This window comes from Clinocottus analis, unplaced genomic scaffold (assembly GCF_023055335.1).
Source record: "Clinocottus analis isolate CAN_PGR_092001 unplaced genomic scaffold, fCliAna1.0.p SCAF_15, whole genome shotgun sequence".
Lineage (NCBI taxonomy): Eukaryota > Metazoa > Chordata > Actinopteri > Perciformes > Cottidae > Clinocottus > Clinocottus analis.
In genome coordinates this window covers 3,042,906-3,056,601 of record NW_027175876.1, presented here as the reverse complement: position 1 = coordinate 3,056,601, position 13,696 = coordinate 3,042,906, and positions in this window count along the sequence as shown.

Genomic DNA, 13,696 nt, shown 5'->3' with positions numbered 1-13,696 from the left:
TATGAGATTCAAAACCAATATCGCTCTTGTCGTCTGCTGATTTCAGTCTGGGTGAACACGTAGGTCCATGGTGTTCACACACTGTGTGTGTGTGTGTGTGCGCGTGACACACACACACGTGCTACAGACTCCCTCTATTACCATAAATGCTCAAATAGTATTTACCTAAATGGACTTTGAACAGGCTTATTATATTAGTCTTTTTATATCTGGTGCAAGCTCAACACTTCCTCTGTGTTTCCCATTTAAATATGAAAAATCTGCAGGAAGTCGATTGGTTTAAAAAAGTTACTGGAATAAATTGGTGTGTGCTGTGTTATGTTAATAGATCGTAACAGAGGGAGGTAATTCCACCTCTGAGGTTTTTTTCTTTCTTTTTACACGCAGGTGATTTCACTTTCACCTGATTAGTCCTCTCCTTGATTGACACCTCCCTCAGTCTCGGGGGCGACGAGGGGGCGGGACAAACTTGCAAAAGGACTCGTCAACTGTATTTTTCCCTTTGTGGCTAATTGGCTTCGCAGGAATTTTGTAAAACAAGGACAGTTTCACATGAAGCGCCGCACTCAGAAGAGGTAAGTGAATTATCCGTAGAGGTCAAGAGGTCATCTTGACCTCCCGTGGCATGGCCTCTTATTGCTATTTGGAGGCAGATAGGTGAGTAATCTTTTTTCTTTTTTTCAGATTTTTGTCAACAGATGTGACCGATAAGACAGACTAGTTGTCAGAACTGATGGCAGAATGAAACATTTGCCAAACAACAAATGACCTTTCTCCTCCCTCCGCTGACATTCAGCAGGTCCAAAGCCGCCTCACACCTGTTGACCTGCGTTGAAGCGAAGGCTACAGCGCTAATGCATCTTTCCTCCCATATAAAGATAACCTTTTTAAATGAACGCGGAAGAAGTCTGCGGGAAACGGTGTGAAACGGGGGTCATCGGGGTGTTACTAACGCGAAACCCCCGCCAGCTCTTTTTAGTTCACAGTTTCCCTCCATAATGTGAGAATCTGTTGAATCACGCGGCGTAATGCCGGTGATTTAGTCATCGGCTGACCTGTGCTTGATACGGTGCCACGATGGGCGAGTGATTCATGGAGAACTGGCTGAGGCTCCTCAGTGTCTCTGTGGGAGGCGTTGTGATGTAAATCATGGGCTGAGGGTGGACAGAGGACAAATTTGCAGTCACCTGTCCGACATGTTTTATATTATGGATGACGTCGGCTTGAAAGCGCGTCCACCTGGAATTTGTCCTCTGGGTGTCATCTCTGGCAGGTGTAACATTTCAGCCGGAAAGATAACGTCAGATTTGTGTAACGGACCCCAACCCACCTGGGTACCCTGTCTCCAGCTCGCACTTTCTGGCATAGCACAGAATGCAATTAAAAACATTTCAATTTTGTCTTTCACGCGATCCATCTTTATATATATATATATATATATATATATATATATATATATATATATATATATATATATATATATATATATATATATATATATATATACACACATATATATATATACACACATATATATATATACACACATATATATATATACACACATATATATATAAATATATATATATATAATTATATATATATATATAAATATAAATATATATATATATATATATATATATATATATATATAAATAAAGAAATCTTTCAAGTTTTTAATAATAATGGTTTGAGTTTATTTACACAGGAATCATTCACACAATGATAAGAGCAGCTACCATGCAAGGTGCCACATCAGGACTATCTAATTTTCATACACCGTAGTCGCAGCTACGGGAGCATATTTAGGGTTAAGTGCTTTGCTCAAGGACACATCGATGCGGGACCGGGGATCGATCGGCCGATCCTCTGATTGAAGGACGACCCCTGTTCACCACTGCGCCGCGGTCGCCCTCTTATTTAAGATATTTACATTTACAAGTTTGCAAAACCACTAACAGCGAGCCGAAAGAGCGCCGACTAAAGGTCAAAGCGCATGCATAAAATGCATTTTATGTAACAACGGTGTCTCATGCTGAGAAACTAAATCATAAATGATATTGTTGCAGTAATTACTGCGATGAGGAGCATTGTCCTGGACAATGTGTCAAGGGTCCAAGCAATCTATTCTTTAAAAAAAAACTACTCTGGTGAAACTTTAGAGGTGTAATTTTGACCAGCACATTGATTAATTCTCAGCAAATGGAGTCTAATGGAGATGGGAGACGTTATCCAATCTCCAGAAGTATCTTTTGAGATGCATATGGATTAATTCTTGTGTTACAATTACCGTCTGTGTTGTCAGTTTTTCTGGTTGACGCTGCTGTTAGCCCTTCACACCTGCTTTGTCATCATAAATGCAATTAAATAGACTTGTGCTGACTATTTATAAAGCCCATGCCATGTGTTTCCGAGAGGAAGCTGATGCGCTTACTGTCTGTTTTAACCTTGTTAATGTTCTATCATAAGAGCAAACGACTGCACAGTGTGACCGTCAGCTGGCAGAGCGTGTCACCTCAAACATCACTGTGATTATTGTGTCAAAATCATCGCAAAATTCAAAAGTCAGTGCAATTAAGGGGGCGCTCCACAGATTTCTTTGACATTAAAATAAAATTGTTACTTTTCAGCCCGTCTGTATAATCCATCATCCTGATGATGCTGCATCAGAGATTGCAAACCATGCACTACATACTCAATATATGTACCACCATTCAACATACTTTTGTGAATAAACAGGGTGTTTTTTGACACAATGACCTGTAATTTCTGTCTCTTTCTGCGAACAACTCTGGTGTTTTGAGACCTCAATAGATGATTTGTGGGCTGAACTAATACAAAATACAAAAATGATTGAGCCTTGCGAAGGGGAATCTTACGCTTGAAGTGTTTTTGACGTTACAGAGCTGCCCGCCATCGTCTGTTGAGAACAGTGTTGTCACTACCGCAGTGCATTGTGGGATTCTGCTTAAGCGTACCTAATAGCATCTTAAGCCCAATCCCAAACTCTTCCGGACTCACGATCCTTGAGGGTTTAGTTTAGCACACCGTCGAGTGCTTAAGGGCTCTGTGGCAGACATCTTGACCCCTTTATGAACCCTTTCCGTAAGTCAGCATTAGATGCCGACTTTGCTCAAGGGAATTACCCAACATTCATAGCAATGTGACGTTAAACACCTAGTTACCAATGGAAGCATGGAGACGTAAAAATGAAAAAAAAAATGTAAACAAAGAGGCCCGATGAAATACCTTTACACTACAACATTACGGATTAAAGATGAAACATAAAAACACGTGAAATCAGAGAAACGCAAGCAGAAATTTTATATAGATATAGATATAGATATATCTATATATATATAATATTTTATTTAATTATGTAGTCACTTGATGTGTTGTGTGTACACCAACTCAAGCCCTCACAGCCCCTTACACTCAATTTAGCAGCTGTCAGTAAATCGCTAAGGGGATTTTAGGGGTTGAGGGTTGAGGGTTTAGGGGTTGACATTAGGATTGGGATTGAGTCTGGGACTTTGGATGCAACCTGAGAAAATAACCTTGACAATGTCATCTGCGTTATCTCAATTAAACAGGAAGACACTTGAGTTGCATTGTGGGAAGTGTAGGATACAGCGTTTTGGTGGTGCGAACCAAACTCGGAAGAAATTGCACTGCAGAGAGTCCAGCTTGAAATAAACACACAACCACACAGAAACAGACACACTGAGGCTCGCTGTCACAATCCAGAGCAACAAATGCGACTATTACAATTATTTTTTGGGGCATTTTTAGAATAATTCAATGGAAAAAATAAAATAAAATACAAGGCCGGAACAAGCGTCCGCATACAACCGCGTGCCTCTGGTGTGTTCTGCAGTGTGTTTGTGTGTTTGTGTGTGTGTGCGCTCGCTGAAGCCCATAGGGTTGTTCTCTGCTTTTCCTCTGAAATCTTTTCCTTTTTACCCTCTTTTCTATTTCTGTTTTAGTCTCTGTTCCATCTGGCACCGTCTGCCTTTTGTGTGTGTGTCTGTTTTTCATAAAGATATATACTTTTGCTCTCATAAGTGTACTTGTACACTTGTACTGTAATAATACTAATAAAACATGAAAATAATCTCACTTGGGTTTTGGGCTGGAAGCTGGCAATTATCGAAATAATAATTTAAAGAAACTGAAGGGCAAGCAGAGGGACGGGGGGGATGGGGAGTCATTTATTGTGCTGAAGAGCCTTGGCTGCGAGGTGACTCAAACATGACTGGAATATGAACAAGCTAATCCCCCTCCAACCCACACACACACACACACACACACACACACATACATACAAATGCATGCAGATACACTGACTCAATTAGGGAGAATTATCCTGTCTGTCTGTCATTAAAGTAAAAAATTACAGCTCTCTCTTTCAAAACCAGTAGGAACTCTTATCATTTTCAACTGAAGAAATGTGTGTTTATCTCCTCGGCTGACATGATACCATAATTAGAAACTGATTGATACAGGAAATTTCTACTTGAAAGCACAGCGGGAGGGGGATATTTGAGCAGAAATGGAATATAATATTCATAGCTATGTTTTTATAGGCTCTACACTCGCTTTGAGATGCGACTTCAATGGTCATTTTTATCTCACTAATAGGCTATATGGGTCTCATTTGAGAAATGTTTATTTTAACCCTGGAATAAGTGAATAAGTTGAAAAGTGAGTCATTTTCACTCTTTGTGTTTTTCCTGTCTGATACCTTTGTATGTATAGTTACCACTGCATAACAGTCGCATGTATTACTGGACAATCTTTTGGGGATTTGATGTTTATACTTATACTTTTTTATACTATAGAGGCAAATGTTGTACTGCTGACAGCTCCATCTGGACACACGCGCACACACACAATCTTGTTTTCATGATTTTTCTGGACATTACATTTACTTACTGTCATTTCCTGAAGACTTACCCTAAACCCTAACAACAACTGTGACCAGCCTCGTCCTTGCTCTTATTTTTAATTTAAACATAACCATACCTCAACCTTAAACCAAGTCTTCACCCTAAAAGGTAATGATTTACATTATGGGTGGATTTGCAGTTGATCCCCAAAAGGAAGTTGAGTCCCCACAATGTGACTGTGTAATCAAATCAATGTCCCCACAAGACTGGTTAAACAAGCCATACACACATATACTCTTTACAAGTATTACATTTATGTATAGCTACATCTCTATTTAGTAGTTTTTTCTAGCCTAAAGATCTGAAAGCGGAGGAACGGATGGTTTACATCTCATCTAAAATCCAAAATGTAAAGTACAACCATATTACTTGTGCTGCTCTGCAGATGTTGTTGTCTCGACGGAGCCAAGCTCGCCATTTCCTGTCTTCACACTCACGCTATGCAGCTGCTGCCTCTAGCTTGAAGGAGGCTACCTTTCTCTGACGCCATAATAAAGCTGTACTTTTATAGTCAACATTTTATATTGGATTTTTTTTCAGTTAACGACAGATAAGGTGATGCAACAATTGGCCTCCCAGCATGCAGCTGTGATACACTACTCTGTCACTTCGCATGCTCCGCAGCATTGGAAATCACTCTGTTTGACAAACTGTAAAAACACTCTCTAAATTACCTTCAGAGGCCATTTTCTGCAAATTTGCTGTGATAAACACCTGCTGTCGGCCACGACTGAAACACAAGCACTGATTCATGCTTTGAATAATGTATCTGGGTAGTTAGCATGTGCAGAGCTGCAATGGCCGGCCATCTGTTCCCCGCTGCTGCTTGATTGTCTCTTTCTGGTTTTATCATCCCAGCAGAGGTTGTGTTGTTTGTCAGACTTTGCGGTATATATGTTAAAATTAAAGGCGCATGGGGTTCCAATCAACATCACCATTGTATCTTCAGGTTTTTAGTGATGATCCAGCTGGTGCAGCATTTTATTTTCTTATAATCAGCTCATTTTTCAGGAGACCAACGCACACATTATACACATCACCGGGCCGTTATAGATTCACAGTCAATTAAGCATGAAAAGCGGAGCAGCGAGTCAAAGTGCAGACATGTAAATATACGAAAGCAGCGCTCGTTTTTAATTAATTCGAGCAGTTCATCCAGTGGTTGGAAAACGCTGTTTATGAAGCAGCTTGTGTGAGTAAAGGAGAGTGCAGGGTGGGTAGAGTCAGGAGTTGATTATTCTTTTGACTTTAACTTTACTAAAGTAACAGTTTTTTTCTTTTTTTTAAACAGACTACATTAATAACAACATAACGTATTCCTTCTCAAAACGTTTTGCAATGATTGTTTGCTACAGATTGTTTCCTAATGTAGTTTATTCAGCCATATTCCTTTTATGTTAAATGTGTTGTTAGGATAATATGTGAGGGTTAACGTACTCATGTGGGTTAGTGGACATGGTGTGCATGTAAACACGGTGAGGAAAAACCCTTTAGGTTTCTTATTGAGTCACATGAACAGATTAAAGGACCCTCATGAAGACTTTGTCTGAGTCCATTAACGACAGATGGATTATACTTTTAACGTCACTCTATCGATTTTCTACCTTCAGCGTTGCCTTGGGTTGAGTTCATGGCAGTGAAACATTAAGATCAGCTAATATAATCCATCAAAGTGAACATTTAGCTGCCTTTTTTCTGGTTTTACTCGGGCAGCTAATTAACACAGGAAACTGTTAGGAAAACACGCCTTTGTTGGCGTGTCCGGGGGCTTATGGGAAGCTATTTTTAGAAATAATCCCTTCAGCAACAGCAATAAATCATAATAATATAACGCTTTACATGCACGCCTTTTTAATTTGTTGTCACTGTGATTGATTGCTTATCCAAAGCAAGTTTTAAAAACAGGCTAATTTTCATTGCGTCGCCTGGAAGATAGACTCAGAAACCTGCTCTTTGCTTTGGGAAATGGTTGGTCGTTGTGTAAAAGGATTTAAAATACATTATCCAACAAACTGCTTATATGTTCTGAGCCCGAGATAAGCTGTGAATGTTGCACTTTGATCGAGTGTGTGTTTGTTCACTGTGGCTTTTTGTGGTGTGCCCAATGATAAGAAACAGGAAGATGGTTACATAGAAAGGAAACGATTGATTTATTGACGGCTCGCCTTCGTGTCTCGTCCTCTTTCCGACGTTTAATATTTTATGTCTTGACGGCTTCAAATTGTGATTTACGTCGACTCGGTGTGTGAATAAGCACTGCAATTTACAACGTCGCCAGCAAATGACTCTGTGAATATCCTGTGTGTTGTGTTACTGACCAGGCATGTCTGTGGGTGACTGGATGTGTACATGTGTTAATGAGCAGCAGAAACTCACAACGAAAAGCAAGAACATGAAGGATATTGTATCCTATTAGGAGCTCAAAGTCTGATGTTTTTGTGTAAATGAGGCCTTTTAAGCAGTTGGGAAAGCCAGACTCCTTTTAGGTTTCGTATCAAGCCACACAAACAGATTAAAGGACCCTAATGAAGACTTTGTCTGAACCATTAACAACAGATCGATTGTACTTTTAATATCACTGCATCGATTGTCTACCTTCAGGGTTGGGTTCAGTTCATGGCAGTACAACATCAAGCTCAACTTGCTAATATAATCCATCAAAGTGAACAATTAAGCTTCCTTTTTTTCAACTAATTATGGAACTAATTAACACCGGAAACTGTTTAGAAAACACTACTTTGTTGGCGTGTCTGGGAAGCTATTTATATTTAGAAACAATCCCTGCAGCCACAGCAATAAATCATGAAAACGTAACGAGGTAATTTTCATTGCGTTGCCCAGAAGGTAGAATCCAATCAGAAACCTGCTCCAAACTCTGGGAAATGGTTGGTCGTAATGTGAAAGGATTTAAAATACATTATCCAAGAAACTGCTTGTATGTTCTGAGTCCGAGATAAGCCGTGAATGTTGCACTTTGATCGTGCATGTGTGTGCGTTTGTGTGTGTGTGTGTTCATTCATTGTGGCTGTGTGTGTGTTTGCACAATGATTAAAAACAGGAAGTGGCATAAAAAGGAAGCTGATGATTTATTGACGGCTCGCCTTCATGTCTCATGTCTAATATTTATATCTGACGGCTTCAAATTGTGATTTATGTCGACTATCCTGTGTGTGTGTGTGTGTGTGTGTGTGTGTGTGTGTGTGTGTGTGTGTGTGTGTGTGTGTGTGTGTGTGTGCGTGTGTGTTGCTGACCAGTACATGTGTGTTAATGACCAGCAGAAACTTCTCTTCCTGTTAAATGCTCAGTCTGTTATTAGTTTTTCTTTCTGTAAATGAAGCCTTTGAAGCGCTCTGCTTTCCCCTTAATCATCCCTATTAGTAATGAAACACACTTGTAAATGTACCCAAACATTGCTGCCCACGCAGAGCACGCGCATGAAAGTATCCACAAAGATCAGCTGCTGCCTTAGCCGAAGACGCTGACGAAGAAACTTCCAATGCCACAAAATGGGCAGACTGCACCTGCAAGGAAATATCTACTGGAGTCCAGGAGGCTTCACCGCGCGTAGACACCTGACTGAAGACCACTTCTAAACCGTAACCGCAACCAGCCTCATCTTTACTCTTATTTTTTTTTTAAATTTAAACATAGCCATACCTCAACCTTAAACTAAGTCTTCACCCTTTAATAAATTTAATAATTTACATTATGGGTGGATTTGCAGTTGGTCCCCAAAAGGAAGGCGAGTCCCCACGATGTGACTGTGTAATCAAACCATTGTCCCCACGAGACTGGTTAAACACGACACACACACACATTGCTAAACAGGTAGGCCTCCTTTAGAGGGAATTGAAAATGGTTTACAGTCACAGAAACAAGTCACCCTCACTGACTCAAATGAGCCCAGACTAAACACTGACAAAAGTGTGTGTGTGAGAAATATGTAGCGAGGTGATTAACGTCCTTGTGTCGGCCCAGCACAAAAATAAAGCTTTCCTTTTTTTTTGTTCTTGACTCTCTAATCTTCACCTTTTCATATTCCTCATTGGCAAAAACAGCTTCGGCAGCGCCGACACTTTGATGCCACAAAGTTATTCTGTGTGTACGAGGTTTTGGAGTTTGTGGGAAAACAGCTGCTCTAATCAGCCGGAGACACACTGCTGATCTGCCGTCTCAACTGGGACACAGCAGCACATTTGCATGGAAATGATGGATTTATGTTTGCTGCACTGCTTTGAATATTTCATGTTTGCACTGTCAAAAACACTCAAAAGGAATCTGTAAGAGCGCTGCTTCAGATTTATTAATCCAAAGACCAACATTTTTGGCATTTATTAAACATCTAAATGTCCTGAAACCCAAACCGTAGTATTAAAGATCCTACATTACGTATTATTCTGCGTCATCTACCTACATACCTACATACCTGATGACCTCTATGTTGAGTTTGATTGTTAAACTATTACAGATGTGTGATTTTTATTTTATGAATGCTGCTCATTTAATCATGAACATGTAATGTGGAACAGGATTTTTCAGGAGCTTGAACAAACAAATAAAAGCAGGGTGTCATTTCTGTGATTATATCGACTCGCTCATCCGTTCATTAGGTTCTGCAATTACTTTCAATTATCGTCTTGATTTATCTTTTTTAATATGCAGTCTGTGAACATTTAAACAACCCAATGCTGCTCTCTTCGTCTTTGTCCATCCGTCTCCGTCCTCCAAAATCCTAATTACTGCTGCGGTTAACGGCAATTATGTCAGTAATCGCTTCCTCTTCGGCATCATTGCTCTGTACAGCTTTATCCAAACACACACACACACACGCACACGCACACTCTTATGTGCTTAATCTTTATGAGTCCCATCTTACTTTGATTTCTGCTCTGATTTGAGTGCGCCTCCAACAACGAGCAGGTGTGTTGTTTTTTTAATTGTGCACCAGGAAGGTCGACAATTCAAGTTTCAAGTTTTTTTATTTGTTGGAGAGGGACAATGTACTTTGATGAACACTTTAAATTAAAATGTAAATGCACCCAATTACAGCCGCGAGGTTGATTTCTATTGTCTGTCCGCCTGCCAGGATGTACGGGCTGAGAGGAAAAGGTCATGCTACAGTGCAGTAGTAATAAACTACAATCAAGTTTAGTCTATAGCTGTCAAGACACAACAATTAACACCCAACACCGAGGACTCCACCTTTCTGTCACTTTGGTCACCCATCACGCTCCCCTTCCTTCCTTCTTCACACCTCTTCCTTTCTCCTCACCCTCCATCCTCTTCCTCCGTCTGTCTGCTCCTTGAGAAATAATAATACAAATAATCAGGTCGACAGACGAGATTCAGAATGACGGGGTGAGGAGATCATCACACACACACACACACACACACACACACACACACACACACACACACACACACACACACACACACACACACACACACACCCCGAAATACTTCAAATCAGAGACGGGCAAACACACTCACCCCTCCCCGGCCCCGAATGTACCTGGTTACCACGGCAACCAGAGATGAGGAAACGTGTGTGCTCCACGTCAGTGTATGTGTAGCGCCGAGCTACGAGGGAGGAAGGACTCCAGAGGAAGAGGAAGGACTCCAGAGGGAGGAAGGACTCGAAAGGAAGTATTTTAGAGGAAGGAAGGACTCGAGAGGGAGGATAGACTCGAAAGGGAGGAATGACTCGAGAGGAAGGAAGTATTTTAGAGGAAGGAAGGGCTCGGGAGGGAGGAAGGACTCGAGAGGAAGGACTCGAGAGGAAGGAAGGATTTTAGAGGAAGGAAGGACTCGAGAGGGAGGAAGGACTCGAGAGGAAGGACTCGAGAGGAAGGAAGGATTTTAGAGGAAGGAAGGACTCAAGAGGGTGAAAGGACTCGAGTGTGCGAGCTGTCAGCGACTGCACTATTTAGCGTGCATGACTTTGTGTCTGTTTGAGGGGGAAGTGAACAAAAGGAGTTTTTCACAGCTCAAACTTTGGCCCGAAATAAATCTGTTAATCGTGTAACTGATTCTTTTTCAAGGAACAATATATTCTAAAAGTAGAGAACAGATGAATATTTCCGGTTGATTTGTTTAAGAAAGTGATGACCGACACGACTAATTGCTTTTTGATGAGGCCAAAGTAATCAATTATTTCCTAAAATTCCAAATAAAATGAAATGTAGAGTAACATGACGGCAAAAACGACTTACAATGTGGTCATGTGAAGCGATCACACAAGATTCTGGTTTGAGATTAAATATTTAAAATGTTAATGAATCCAACATGGTGTCTCCGTGGTTCTCCTTGTCTTAAACATGACAGGAGTCCACTGACATGCCGGCAGCTCAGAGGTTGTAGTTTAGTTATTAATATATCAGCATGCGAAGGCCCTCATGAAATATTTCGCAGGCCATCTTAGTTTAGCATGTTAGCACGTTAGCGCATTAGCACGGTAGCCCTCAGCATGAAGGGCAGCTGAGGCCGATGGGATTGCCATTCATTTGGCAGGTTATGAATCATAAACCAGACTTGTTTTTTCAACCTGTAATATTTGTAACATCTGAAGTGATTATGAATAATCCTTAAGGGATCTTAAGCAGCTTTAGCAAATTTCAAGACGATCAGTCCAATGTTGAGACGTTCCCTCAATACTTTGGTTGGATGGTTATCCACCTGCTTTATCAATGTGGTATAATGCTTCATTATTAATATTTCCATGAAGCTTTACAGCTCATCTAAAGTGTGGCAAGGAGCCTAGATTAGTTTATTAAATAATTGTTTCCTCTTTGCTTGTATTTTGGTTGAGGGAAGTAATATTTTACAGGAATAAAAAACATTCAGCTCACGAAACAGTTATGATTGTGAGCGTATTTCAATATTGTGATTGAATTTGGTTATGTGTGTCTATATGTACATGCTGTAATAGCAGTGTGTGCTCACTTTGTGCTTAATTTGATAAACATGTCTCTGACATGCTTTTTTTTTGCTGATTCTAAACAAAACTAGTGGAAGAAACGTAACACTATAAACGACAATGAACAAAAGGAGTTTTATAGGTTACATAAATATTCCTGTTCAATACAAGATGAGTCATTCACACCTTGTACCGATCCATCCACAGCTCTCGAGCCTTATAAACGGCCATGCTATATATAAACCCGGACTTCCCACGCAACGCTAGGAGAGCTGAATCAGAAACACGCATATGGTCCATGCTGCGATATGAAAAGTCCCCGTGCAGCCGCAGACCACAGGCCTACGTGTTGCCACATCGCATTCAGGGCCGGAGTTTAATGTGTGAGCCACAGGCCCGGCAGCACATGAGATGACCTACATCTCAGCCCGGCCTTATAGAGAGATCATGCTATGACTCACACGCATGCATAGAAAGAAGAATGGGATTAAACAGCCAGAGCACATGGCTTTAGTTGTGATGTGATTAAATCACGGTTGACCCAGTAGACGTGGAACTTTAATGAAGAGGAATAATGATATTAAGCGGCGTGTCGGCGAAACTAAAATCGGTATTTCTTCCCATGGAGCCGCTTTCCTTCAAAGCCACGAGGAGCGACGACTCAGAGTTACATTTGCATCGTCCTCACGGTGGAAATCTCCAAAGATGAATCGGGTCTCTAATGCACTTCAGCCTTCGGCTCGCATAATGTTCTGGTGATTCAGTTCTGGCCGACCCGGTGAAGACACAATGTCACCAGGAGCAGGAATGATTATGGGTCTTAACTTGGTTTCTTCATCATGATTCAAATGATTGTGCTGAGGGGAATAAGGGCAGCTTTCATTCAGCATGAGGCGATGAAGGGCTCAGAGAGACTCACGAAGGATCTTCCCGGGTAAGACTTGATTAGGAATGGAGGAGGGTGGAGGTACCTGACCCTCACCTCACTGTGACATTCCTGTTGGCTCCACAGCTTCGTGATTCATGGGGTTAAAGACTCTTTTTATTTGCCATTTGAGGGCAAAAGAAACGAGTTGCGATCACCTCCACGTATATATTACGTTACGAACCAATTAAAGTCATTTTGCCGAACTTGTGCGCATAACGTAACATTTCAGTATTTACACATTGAGCGGTTATGGAGAAAAATCAATTAATTAATCATTAATTTGGGGTTGTGTTTCTGGCCCACCTGTCAGTCCACTAGTCCCTCTTTTTGCTCTGTTTTTGGTCTCCACCGCCCCCCGAGGGAAATATGTTGCCCTTTAGCTGCTAAATGCTCCACTACGTTAGCTAGCTAGTTGCTGGATGTCCGCTGTTTGGAGCCGAGCAGAGAGAGTACTGTGTGTTTTTACAGCTTATTTTATGTTGAGAAAATTGCTCTTCTTTTCTATGATTCAGGAGCATTACATGCTGGTTGCTTTGGATGTTGTTGTGGTTGCATAAGAGCGGTTTCCTCACTTCTGTCCGTTAGCTCATCTTTTGTTGGCGCCCCCTCTAGCTAATCATTTCTGCTATAATCTGCTAAACTCTTGTCTGTGTCTGTGTATATCTGTGTTTCAAAGCCCATCCACCAGCATTTTTAATAAACGGCCATGTCAGGCTAACAACAACAACAACATGTTTGCTTGTTATTCAGTCTGCATAATGTATGACGTTTGTGTTTGCAACGCTTCAGTGTGTGATTACATCGAGTATCGAGGAAAAACACAGTATCTAAGCACGAGAATTGATAACTTGATTAGACCGCACAAAAAATAATCTTCAAAGACGTGGTACTTAATTGAAATGA